At 51.2% G+C, this 13,329-nt stretch overlaps 1 protein-coding gene across 1 annotated transcript in view; it reads left to right on the top strand.

Moving 5' to 3' along the window:
- The window catches only part of LOC144165141 (E3 ubiquitin-protein ligase MIB2-like), a 200,039-nt gene that overhangs the window by 97,086 nt on the left and 89,624 nt on the right, over positions 1-13,329 (top strand). The gene's annotated exons all lie outside the window — the stretch shown is intronic.

Raw genomic sequence — 13,329 nt, forward strand, 5'->3', positions numbered from 1 at the left:
GGAAGACTCCTTCGCGCTAATAACATGTCCTAGAAACCGCAGCTGCTTGTAGCCAAAGTTCTATTTTCGAGGTTTTATAGTTAATTTAGCCTATTTGATGGCTTCGAGGACCAGTCTCAACCTCTGTAGATGTTCTTCGAATGTTGCAGAGAACAGTATGACATCGTCAAGGTAAACGAGGCATGAGTGCCACTTCAGACCCGCCAAGAGAGAATCCATCAATCGCTGGAACGTAGCGTGTGCTGAGCATAGACCGAATAGGAGGACTGTGAACTCCTATAGCCCATCGGGTGTGACAAACGCGGTCTTCTCGCGGTCTCGCTCGTCAACCTCGATCTGCCAGTATCCGCTTTTAAGATCTAAGGACGAGAAATATTTGGCAGTGCGCAACCGGTCCAAGGCATCGTCTATGCGCGGGAGCGGATACACGTCATTTTTGTAACATGATTCAGTTTCCTGTAATCGACACAGAAGCGCAAAGTTTTGTCTTTCATCTCGACTAGCACCACAGGGGATCCCCACGGACTTTTCGATGGTTGGATTACATCGTCTTGTAGAATTTCTTTTACTTGATTCTGGATGATTTCACGCTCTCACTGGGACGCTGATTTCTGGTGTGTAGCGCAGCTTCGGCCTTTTCCCTGTGGTCGCCTCTGGCATAGGCAGCCAGAAACCTACTGCGAAATTCGTCCCAGGTTGGGAACTCCCTCTCGTGGTTCTCAAACCAAGTCCTCAGCGTCCTCAAAGACATCGCCGTTAAATATTGGCGGCGTTCGCGGCTGTTGGATCACGAACTCACCTGGGACGGTATAGTCAGTCTGCGTCGTAGTTGAGGTCATGATGCGTGGTCTCGCTGCCCTGGTTGTCGCTGACAGCAGTTCAAATTTGGGTAAAGCACCTTGGAGTCGACGACTGGTGCATTGGTGAACAGGAGTCAGCTCCGTGGGAGGCGCTTCGTCTCCAGCAACTCTATCTTGTTGTCGCATACGGGGTCACAACCCGCCCCCTCCACCAAACATGTAGCGTAATCTAGAGGTTCGCTACTATATAAACCCCCGCTTTAAAGTCGAGAAGGCAGCCGCGGCGGCACAGTATAATTGGTCAGTGCACCGTACGCGCGATGCGGAGATGTGGGTTCGACTCCCGCTCCCGGAAAAAAACGGCAGATTTTTTCTCGAACTATATTTACGCTCACTTATCACTGTATCAAAAAAACATGACAAACACACGTCATTCGGCCCTAATAAATATTTCGGAAACAGCCCAATAGCACTTGCAATGACATTGCAACCTTGATATTGCTCCGTTGCAAGAAGTGCAGCAGGTGAAGTTGGAGCAAAGACAAACTGAGATTTATTTAGGCCAACTTGTGCCTGTAGAAAGAAAGCCACCAAAAAGACGTGGTGTCACACGAAGCGCTGATCAGCCAAATCAGCGCTCCAAAGCACGAGCCGTTCCCCGAACTCTCCTGCACGCGCCACGTGGATGAGCCTTTCGTCGTCGTCGTCTTGGTGGCTCCGTCTCATAGCAGACGCACTCGTGACAATATTTGTCCTCACCGAGTCCCTCGGCCCGTATCTCTCTGTTCTGCTATATGTATAAGTGACGTCCCGCAGATGGATGGTACAGGGCAGTTGGCCGGAATGGGAGATTAGCCACAGGGAGAAGGTGTGGTGCTATAGTGGTGGAAGAGGAAGAAGAAGTTGTTAATAAATGTGTTGCTTCGACGGACGCCATGTCTCCTTCGTCACACTAGCCGACAGGATTTACCGTGAAACCCCGCATCATGACAACATCCAAGAAAGCCATCACCATCCCCAAGTACTCGGGAGCAAGCGACGATGTTCCCTTTGACAAGTGGCTCCGACTCTTCGAGGTGAAGACTGTGGCCGCTGCATGGACCGAGCGAAATAGGTTGTGCCATTTCTCCGATTACCTTGAAGGGGAGGCCTTTCGCTGGTACCTTAGCGAGGTGTTTGACACTGGCCTCGTCGTCAAACAGCGGCCTTGCTTGATACTGGCCACTGTTTGACCTCGTTGCATGCATGACCGAACGGTTCGAAAGCGCCATCGTGGATCCATTCCGTTAGTTCATTCATTGCCGCCTGAAATCGGGCCAGAGCCTCAAGGAGTATTACGATGACGCCTTGCTGAACTAAAGGACGCGCACCTTATATCAGGGCTCATCGACGGCCACCCTGCTGAATTGGAAATGGCTCTTTCTGGGCTTACTCCATGCACCCCAGCAGCGTGGCTTTCAGCTGCGCTTAGAGTAGAGGCTGCTATGAACCGAGCTAAGTCGCACCGCGTTCCACCAGGTCGACACGCACAGGTCAATGCACCGAGCGGCAATTCCCATCAGCGTCCGCCTAATACGCCGGGCTGAGCACCCATGTCCGAATGCAGGCATTGCGCCATGGCCGGCTTGCCACGACAGATGCACTGGCACAATGAATGCCCACGACGCGCCAGCATTTCCGCCCTCGCTACCAACCAGGAAAACGAGGAGGGCGACCCAAAGCTATGTTAATTCGCTTTGATGCACTCATTAACGGTCACCCATTCAGCGCCACTCTTGATACTGGAGCCACAATTACCTGTATCATCGAAAATGTGCTGACAGCCCTTCGCCTGCAAATAATGAGAGATTCATGCATCACTGTAGATCAAGTAACATCATCTACCAAAACTTTGGGTCGCGTCAATATAAAAGTACAACTCGGAAAAATCACCAAGGAAATAGAAGCGCACCTTCTGCAAGGAATGAAGTGCCATCTACTTCTTGGCTTAGACAGCGCCTGCCTCTTCAACTTCTTTCTAGCCATCGACACCCTGGCCCTACGCCAAGGAAATGATGTCCTCCGCTCTCAACGCCCACAAGTCCGTTACGCGGCTGAAAAAACCCTTCTGTACAAGAACCTCAAGCTTCCGATTTGGGCCACCTAAATGAAACTCAGATGTCTGCCCTTAAGCAACTTCTCCACAAGTATGAGTACATTTTTTTCCAAATCACAAACTTACATTGGGTGTTTCAGTAGCGACATGCATCGCATTCCCGTCACAAACAACGTTCCCATCCGCAGGGCTCCCTATCGATGCTCAGTAGCCGATAGCGTCGAAATGGACAGACAAGTCAGCGACCTTCTCACGCAAGGCGTAATACGGCTGTCAACGTCTCCGTACGCTGCCCCGGCACTTCTGGCAGAGAAAAAGGCAGAAGGGCGCACACATTTCTGCATAGATTACTGCAAGCTGAATGCAGTGCCGGTGCCCGACTACCAACCCATCCCTCGCATTGACGACGTTCTAGACTCTCTCGGGAAATCGACGTACTTTTAGACATTAGACATCACGTCGGGTTACTTGCACGTCAAGATGCACCCGGAACACATTCCGAAAACAGCCTTTGTCACACGTATCGGTCACTACGAATGGGTTGTTATGCCTTTCGGTCTCCGTAACGCCACAGCCACTTTTGAGCCGGCTGTGAAATCTATCCTAGCAAAACACCGCTTAGCGCACGTCACGAACTACTTCCATGATATTGTGGTGCATTCCGACACGTTTTCTGACCATCTGAATCATCTTGACGCCGTTCTCAACGCTTTTAAAACCGAATGCGTCAGGCTCAAAATGAAGAAATGTCAGTTCGCACAAACATTCATTGAGTACCCGGGACACAGGGTTTCACATGGCGCAGTCGCTCCGAAACGAAGCAACGTGGAGGCGATTTTACGGTTTCCCACACCATCGCGTCCGAAAGAGCTGCTGCGTTTTCTCGGTACCGTGAATGTTTACCGTCGATACATCGCTCACTTCAGTGAAATTGCCCAACCACTGACGTGCCTCCTCAGCAAAGACGCTACGTGGAAGTGGGATTCTGACTGCCAACTGGCGAAATGTGTCACGGAATGTGCTGAAGAAATGTGTCACGAAACAGCCGGTTCTTGCCATCTACGATGCATCCAAACCTTGTGTGCTGTACTGTGATGCGTCCAGCAAAGGTATCGGCGCCGTCTTGAAGTAGGCTGATGAAGAAGGCCGGGAGCACCCAGTTGCATACCACTCACGCAAGCTGCTCAAGCATGAAGTCAATTATGCCATCACAGAGCTTGAATGCTTGGCAATTATTGACGCTATCGACAAATGAAATTGCTATCTACATGGAAAAGCTTTTACGGTGGTCACCGATCACGCTGCGCTACTGTGGCTTAAAAACATCAAGAATCCGCGAGGCCCTCTGTTTTGATGGTCCTTGAAACTCTCCATGTACGATGTAAACATCAAGCGCCAAAAGAGCGCTGAAAACATGGAAGCTGATGCATTATCGTGAAACCCGATTATTCAGCTTCTATCAGCTGACCAACTGCAAGAGCATCCCAACGACAAACTGATTTGCAAGCACATCATTAAGACGGAATGGTCATAGTGACGCCAAGAGGGACTTGAAAAGCCTACGTTCCTGCTGCTCTGCGATCTTTTCTTCTTCAGAAGGCTCATGACGCTTTTGGTCACGTTGCGGTCAAGAAGACATTGCGACTTCTGTTTCCACAATATTACTGGCCTGACATCATCACCGATATCTCAAAATATATTCGCCACTGTGACACTTGCCAGCGCTGCAATAAGACGAAGACCAAGCGTTTCGGATCTTTGGAGCCATTACCACCAGCTTAACAACCATTTGATCTTCTGGCCATGGACACCATCGGAGGTTTTTCGAAGTACGGTTCTCCAAAAAGGTTCATTCACTTGGCCGTTGACCATGCTACTCGTTACGTGTGGGCTTTTTCGCACCGAAATGAGACCTGCGATGCATACATTTCCTGCCTGAAGAGCATCTTCGTTGCTGGAAAGCCTCGGAAGTTCCTCTCCGACCGCGGAGCAGGATTCACCGCAGGGAAATTCAAGCAGTTCCGCAAACACAACATTCATCAGCTTTTCACAAGTTCTCAACGCCCGCAATGTAATGGCCTAAACGAGCGCACTAATCAGTCCATAGTTACTCGCCTCCACTGCAAAATCAAAGCGAACCACGAAAACCATGGACACGCCTTCTTCCAGAGGTTGTCGATGAGTACAACAAGACACCTCATGAAGTAACCGGCTACCCACCATATTTTCTCATGTATGGCACACCATCATACCCTTGCCTCCTCTCCAACACTGCTGAAACCCTGCAAGAAGCTCGCGCGTAACGCAGTCGGTAATTCCCTCGCATATCCCGAGAAGAATAAGCTCATCTACGACAAGAAGTTTCTTCCGTCAGAGCTCCAGTTGGGAGACTGTGTGTTATATGAGACACCCTGGCATCCCAAGCGCGGCAAACTCTGTGCGATAATGGACGGGCCGTATACTGTCCTACGCAAGATCTCTGCAGAAAACTACCAGATCGACCGTAGCGTGGCTCGACTCGGTCGTCACACTGACATTGTCCATGTGGGGAGGCTAAGACGATATTATCCGCGCCTACACCAAACACACTCTCGGGGGGAGGGGGAAGCGTGTGACGTCCCGCAGTTGGACGGTACAGGGCAGTTGTCCGGAATGGGAGATTAGCCACCAAGAGAAGGTGCGGTGCGATAGTGGTGGACGAGGAAGTTGTTAATACAGGTGTTGCTTCGACGGACGCCATGTCTCCTGCGTTATATATATATATATATATATATATATATATATATATATATATAGAGAGAGAGAGAGAGAGAGAGAAGAGAGAGAGAGAGAGAGAAAGATAAACTCACAAAGCGCGCAGAAATAGTATAAGTAAAGAGTCGGATACACAGCAAGAACAATAACAAACAATGTTTACTTACGTAGCGGCAACGGTACTTGCCTTCATCAGAGTAAAGTTACATGATTTTAAAATCATGTAACTTTACTCTGATGAAGGCAAGTCCCGTTGCCGCTACGTAAGTAAACATTGTTTGTTATTGTTCTTGCTGTGTATCCGACTCTTTACTTATACTATATATATATATGCATAGTAAATATATATATATATACTATATACTACCACCTTCAAGCGTCAGATACAGTTGTAGTAAATATAAATACCCCAGAATGTGAAGCAGAACACAGTCGCCCAGATAGCCGAATTGGTAAGGCATTCGAGATCTAATCGAAAGGCGTGGGTTCGGTCCCCACTCTGGGCGCGTGTTTTTCTTTCTTTCTTTCTCACGTAATTATTATAAAAAAATAATAATGTAACGTCAATTACGGTAAAAAAAGTCTAACCACTCCCCTATGCCTTCTTTGGCGTTGTAGACTGCCGGCATTTCTTTCTGTATTTCCTAACAAGCCCCTCATTTCCAAACCCTATTATCGTGCGAAAGCTTAGCGAGGGCTTCGGTTCTGGCAGTCTCGATGTCAAGGTAGCATAAGAGGGTTTCCCGCCAGTTAACCGGTCATGACAGGCTGTAGACGTTCGCGTCACGCCCCGGGGGTTGAAAAAGAAGGTCCCCTTCTCTCCGTGTAGTCTGAGTGGCGCTGGCTACCACCCTCAAGCGTCAGATACAGTTGTAGTAAATATAAATACCCCAGAATGTGAAGCAGAACACAGTCGCCCAGATAGCCGAATTGGTAAGGCATTCGAGATCTAATCGAAAGGCGTGGGTTCGGTCCCCACTCTGGGCGCGTGTTTTTCTTTCTTTCTTTCTCACGTAGTTATTATAAAAAAAATAATAATAGAGAGTTTTAGCAGTACGTTCGTTACGTTCGTTACGTTCGTTCCGTTGCTACCGGGTTTACCGGGACCCGACTGCGCATGCGCGCGTACGTACCGGGTTGTTTCCGTAGAGTGAGACGGAAAACGTGTTTTAGCACTCCGTAGCGTCGTACCGTTCGTTCCGTGTGACGGCTGATTAGCCGAGTAGTTGCAAAAATCCGCACGCTAAAAATACGTAAATAAACAACGCAGTTTCCCCTAAAGCATTGCAAATCTAAAATAAATCACGCTCGGCCGGACGCATTGTGACGCAGGGGCTGCGGTGGCGGCGACGGCACCAGAGCGAGCGCAAGTGACGACATGGTCGCGCGCCGTTCACGTGGAGGAATGACCTTGGCCTTGCCCGATTGAAGCGCTAGACACATGTACAATTGGTACACGCGATTCGTATGCGACTGATCGTTACGACTGTCACCACGACTAGTCGTACGCGTGAATTTGAGACACATGGCCCGATGCGGGTGTGCGATGCCTCGTCGGCGCCGCTCCGCCCACTGTTTTTGCACCATGGTCAACTACGACGATCGCTGAGCTGAATTTGTAGATTCCGCGGGTTTGTACGCAAGAAATGGATAAAGCAGGCAATCGTGAAGCGTTTTCTGCATCGTAAACAGTCAGCGCACACGCCGGTCGCACCTGCCAGCTCGGCACACTCAGCGGCTCGAACCGGCGCAGACCACGGTAGCAACCGCTTGTCGCTGTTCTTCCAAATCAATCTGATCACTAAAACGAAGTTCCACCTGCGAGAAAGTAGGTGTTAGTGTGGTGAAAAATTGTGCTAGGGATTGTTCTCGGGGCTTATTTTAAAAGCGGCGATCAGATATATCTGCCGCGATGCAAGCATATGCTGACCGGCCATGGATGCCGCGGCGCGCGGTGCGGCGAGTGGCCGAGAGATGGCGATACCTGCCTCGGAAGCATCGAAACAGGCTACGCAGATGTCTTGGTCACCGGTCGCTCACGGCAGTTGTAGCTTAAATAAAGTTTCACATGCGAGAAAGGGGATGATAGTGAGGTGAAACGTTATGTTACGGAGTGTCATTCGCAGTTGCACAGATAGCGGCGATCAAATATTCGCCAGGACGCTAAGCCTAAAGTTTCTAACACCCGAGCAAGCCGGTTGCGGGCTCCGGACACGGTAACACGGAAGCAGAGCGCCGGGAGAGACGCCGGCCGCGTACGGAACAAATGGCGCATGCGCAGTCGGGTCCCGGTAAACCCGGTAGCAACGTAACGAACGTAACAAACGGAGCATACGTACTGCTAAAACTCTCTATTGTAACGTCAATTACGGTAAAAAAAGTCTAACCACTCCCCTATGCCTTCTTTGGCGTTGTAGACTGCCGGCATTTCTTTCTGTATAGTGGAGAACTCTAGAGGACAATTCCCGCACCTCGTCTTCATCTGTACATACTCATCAGCACCAGCCATGCGGCACTGTTCTATCATCTTCTACGGACATGATCATCATCATCGTGTGTTCTGAGGTGCTTGCGACTCGAACGCCTCAGTAAACGCCGTTCCTAGCCCTTGTCTCTCAAGTGGTGGAGGGTGCGTCTCGGTCCCGCTGTGTACCTCTCCGTTCACACTCCTGGAGCTCCGCTCGGGTCGCCGTTTAGCACGCCTGGCCTAGCCCATGACGCAGGAATCGGCCAACGCCTCGTCCCCTGTTCACGTGCAGTGCTTCGTTACGAGCCATCAGCGCGATCCCCCGAAGTTCGCAGGCCGTCGGAACGAAGATGTTGAAGACTGGCTTGACAGCTTCGCAAGGGTCAGTACGTTGAACGGTTGGGACGATAGCCTGAAGCTACGAAACGCCGCTTTTGCCCTCACGGAGGTAGCCGAAACATGGTATTTGAACAACGCAAGTACCATGACTGATTAGGACGGCTTCACTTCAGAGTTGCGCCTGATTTTCGGGTCCCCGGCTGCACGTTCCGCAGCTGCGAAGAAAAAACTTGCGGCCCGCGTGCACCGCACAAATGAAACGTACACTTCATACATTGAAGACGTCCTTGCGCTCTGCCGCCGCGTTGACAAGGACATGATCGAGGCTGATCGAGTACATCACATTCTATAGGGCATCTGAGCAATTTGCATTCACCGCCCTGGCCCTTCAAAATCCTACGACCATTTCGGCTGTGACTGCCACTTGCCAGCGCCTGGATGCCCTTCAGTCTTCGCGCATTCAGCCAGAAACACCAGTTCGGCAGCTTGGAGATGAAGACCTTCGTTCTTTTATACGGGCCATAATCAGAGAAGAGCTCAACAACCACGTCCCCTCATGTGCACCCCACTATTCCTACTCCGCTGAGACGCCAGGTCTGCGAGAAATCATTAAAGAAGAGCTCTCGTCGGTGACCAGTCAGGCACCACCCAGTCTTCTGGCTCCGTTGGCCATGCCCGCGTCCTACTCCGAAGTTGCTGGACGCCCTCCCGTCCCACTGGCACCGGTCAGCCCTCACCATCACCCAGGATAAGTTTCTGCGTTCCCTTCCACTCCTGGGCCACGACCGTACTACTCCACATGGCGACAGACCCGACCAGAGCCGCCGGCAAATCGTCCAGTGTGTTTTTACTGTGGAATACGGGGCCATATTGCCCGAGTCTGCCGCCGGCGCCAGCAGGATGAACGACGTGGCTATGACTTCTACGAGCGCGATGAAATGAACCCCCGCTTCAGTTACCGACAACAAGCCTACCAGTCTCCGACACGTCGTTTCCGGCCTCCTGCTGATTCTGCTGATGTTCCTCGAAATACTCGCGAGTCTCGGCGCCGATCTCCCTCTCCGTTCCGCCGTTCGGTTTCACCCCTACGTCCCGTTGTGCACGATGATAACTGCCACTCAGAAAACTAGACCATGCAGTTTTTTGGGGGAAAACTGCATCGATTGGGACGACACAAATTCCTCCAGAGCATCCGTCAAACTTACTGTCAGTATCAGTTGAAGGCATTTTGGTTAACGCGTTGGTAGACACTGGGGCAAGTGTCACGATTATTTGTGTGAAAGACTACGAAAAGTTAACACTCCATACGAGGGCCCTCCGTTGCATGGAGCTAACAAGGCGTCCATATGACCGTCAGGACAGTGCACAGTTCGCGTTTCTATTGAAGGAGTTTGTCACCACATCCAGTGTGCCGTGCTTTCCCCGTGCCCTTACTTGCTTATTCTTGGCTGGGACTTCCTGTCGTCGACGTCTGCGATAATTTCTTGCCGCTCGCCCAGTATCAGCCTCACGGACACCGAACATTCTGCCCTCCCTGAAACTTCTTCCGTTCGTCTCATGTTGACTGACGACTATGTTGTGCCTCCGCGCCACGAGCGCGTCCTTTCGGTTTCTGCTGGAACAGCTATTAACGGTGACATGCTAGCCATCCCTTCTGGCCATCTCCTTTCTCGAGGCATCCCCGTTGCTACCTGCCTCATCCGGTTTTCCCGCGGCCGCGCACTAATTCTTGTACAGAACACTACACCAGACCCAGTTCTACTTCCGGAAGGCTGCACAATCGCTCCTGTGTCCGACAACGAAATCACCATTCTTCCCAGCAGTTCGGCCGCTGCTCGTCCCTGCCCTTTGCCGAAACCAACCTCTCCTCAGCCTTCTCTCGCCCACACTATCAGCTCCGACCTTACACAAGCTGAGACTCTCGCAGTATTGGAAATTTTAAACAAGTATTGGGGCTCCTATGATTCCCATTCCAAGCCTTTCACCCAAACAACAACAGCCACGCATCGAATTCAAACGGATGGGGACACCATTATTCGCCGCCGTCCGTATCGTGTCTCTTCCTCGGAAAGGAAGATAATTGAGGAAAATGTGGCAGACATGCTCGAACGCCACGTTATTCGGCCATCATCTAGTCCATGGTTCTCTCCAGTTGAATTGGTAGAAAAAAAAGACGGCTCCGTGAGATTTTGCGTGGACTATCGGGCCTTAAACAAAATTACCCGCAAAGATGTGTATCACATGCCGCGAATAGATGACGCACTAGACTGCTTACAAGGAGCCGAATACTTTTCAAGCCTGGACCTCCGTTCAGGCTATTGGCAAATTCCCATGCATGAGTCCGACAAGGAGAAGACAGCGTTTGCAACTCCCGACGGTCTATATGAATTTAATGTCATGCCGTTCGGGCTCCGCAATGCTCCCGCCACCTTTAAGCGGATGATGGATACGGTTCTTCGAGGACTCAAATGGAAAATTTGCTTTTGTTTTCTTGACGACATCGTTGTCTTTTCATCGACGTTTCATGACCATCTACGGCGTCTGGATGCAGTCCTCACGTGCCTCTCCAAAGCCGGACTTCAGCTGAACTCGAAAAAATGCTGCTTTGCTAGTAAAACGATCAAAGTGCTTGGTCACGTTGTAAGCAAAGAAGGCATAGGACCCGACCCTGACAAAGTATCGGCATTGCTACACTTTCCCCGACCGCTTAAAGTTAAGGAGCTTCGGAGTTTCCTGGGGCCAGCGTCGTATTTCCGTCGGTTCATCCGGAACTTTGCTACTATTGCATCCCCTCTGAAACAACTCCTACAGGCGGGCACACCTTACGTCTGGTCGAGTGAGTGCCAACATGCTTTTGAAGCGCTTAAATCCGCTCTCACTTCTGGACCAGTGCTCTGTCATTTCGACGATAGAAAGCCAATCATACTTCACACCGACGCAAGTAGGCATGGAATAGGTGCTGTCGTGCTTCAGAGCGATGCCCATCTTAAAGAGCGGCCTGTTGCTTACGCAAGCCGCTCACTCACACCGGCTGAGAGAAATTACACCATAACTGAGCAGGAGTGTCTTGCCGTCGTGTGGGCCATACAAAAGTTTCGGCCATACCTGCACGGTCGCCACTTCACAGTGGTGACCGACCATCATGCACTTTGCTGGCTGTCCTCACTCAAAAACTTGTCTGGACGCCTAGGCCGCTAGATACTACGGCTCCAGCAGTATAACTTTACTGTCACCTACAAGTCAGGCAAAAAACACATTGACGCCGACGCCCTGTCTTGGTGTCCATTGGCCTCCCCTTCGTCTTCAGGTGTTCCGGAGCTCCCAACTGCAAAGTGTTCTCTCGCACCCATTACCTCTGAAAGCGTCGTCGGACTTTCTGATTTGCCATCTTTGCAACGTGCGGAGCCCTATTGTGGCCCCATCATTGATCGCTTAACCGGCCGCGTCCCACCTCCAAACAGCCGTGCTCGCCGTCAAGTGCAAATTTTCCAGCTACACCAAAGCGTGCTTTACCGGCGCAATTACCACCCTAATGGACACAAGTGGGTCCCAGTCGTCCCTCGTTCTCTCCGCCAATCAATTTTGGAAGCGTATCACGACGCAGCAATCGCTGGGCTTCTTGGCTTCGAAAAGACGTACGACCGCATTCGTGGTCGCTACTTTTGGCCTGGCCTCTCGGCGAGTGTGGCTAAATACGTTGGAACCTGCTCTTCTTGTCAGCACCGTAAGCGACTGACAACCACACCTGCCGGCTTGCTGCAGCCTCTGCCCTGTCCGGTTGCGCCCTTCGACACTATTGGGATTGACTTGTACGGGCCTTTGCCTTGGACACAGTCGGGATACCGGTGGATTGTTACGGCGGTGGACCACTTGACTCGATACGCCGAAACAGCACCAATACGCTCCGGTACCGCTATAGAAGTGGCCGACTTTGTCTTGCGTCACATAAGTTTGCGCCATGGAGCACCATGCGTCCTCCTCAGCGATCGCGGCAGGGCTTTCCTCTCCAGCATACTCCAAGAGCTTCTACGTGCTTCCGACACCGTTCACAAAACTACCTCTGGCTATCATCCCCAGACGAACGGATTAACCGAAAGATTTCATAGAACCATCTCGGACATGATTTCTATGTACATCAGCCCTGACCATCGAAATTGGGACCTAATCCTCCCATTCGTCACCTTTGCCCACAATACTGCAGTACAACGAACAACTGGATTCTCTCCGTTCTTTCTCGTATTTGGTCGCTCACCCTCCTCAATATTCTACCCAATTTTCTTCTCTGCACCGGTTTCCTCAGATACACCACTTCCCGAGCAGTAGATTGCAAGGCTCGCCCATTGCCGCCAGCTGGCTCGGTCCCGCACAGAAGCTCATCAGGAACTCCGCAAAGTTCGGTACGACTCCTCCCATCGCCCTGTTCGCTTTCTACCGGGAGAAGAGGTGCTTTTTTGGACTCCTGTTCGAATTCCTGGCCTTTGCGAAAAATTTCTGCACCGCTTTATGGGCCCCTACGTAATCGTCGAAGAAACCTCCCCGGTGAATTACCGCGTCACTCCAGTGGACCCTTCCCCAGATCGCCGCCGTCGTGGCACGGAAATTGTTCATGGTTCGCGACTGAAACCGTTCCAGCGCCGTTCCCCACAATGAAGTGCGGCCCGGAGGCCGCTTCCGCCGGAGGGGGGGAAATTAGTGTGAGCATTCGCGACCACACTCCCGGCGGTGGAGACCTCTAGAGGACAATTCCCGCACCTCGCGTTCATCTGTACACACTTATCAGCACCAGCCGCGGCACTGTTCCATCATCTTCTACGTACATGATCATTATCATCGTGTGTTCTGCGGTGCTTGCGGCTCGAACTCCTCAGTAAACG

This window comes from Haemaphysalis longicornis, unplaced genomic scaffold, assembly GCF_048455015.1.
Source record: "Haemaphysalis longicornis isolate Haplotype H1 unplaced genomic scaffold, Haemaphysalis longicornis Haplotype H1 scaffold_14, whole genome shotgun sequence".
Taxonomy (NCBI): Eukaryota; Metazoa; Arthropoda; class Arachnida; order Ixodida; family Ixodidae; genus Haemaphysalis; species Haemaphysalis longicornis.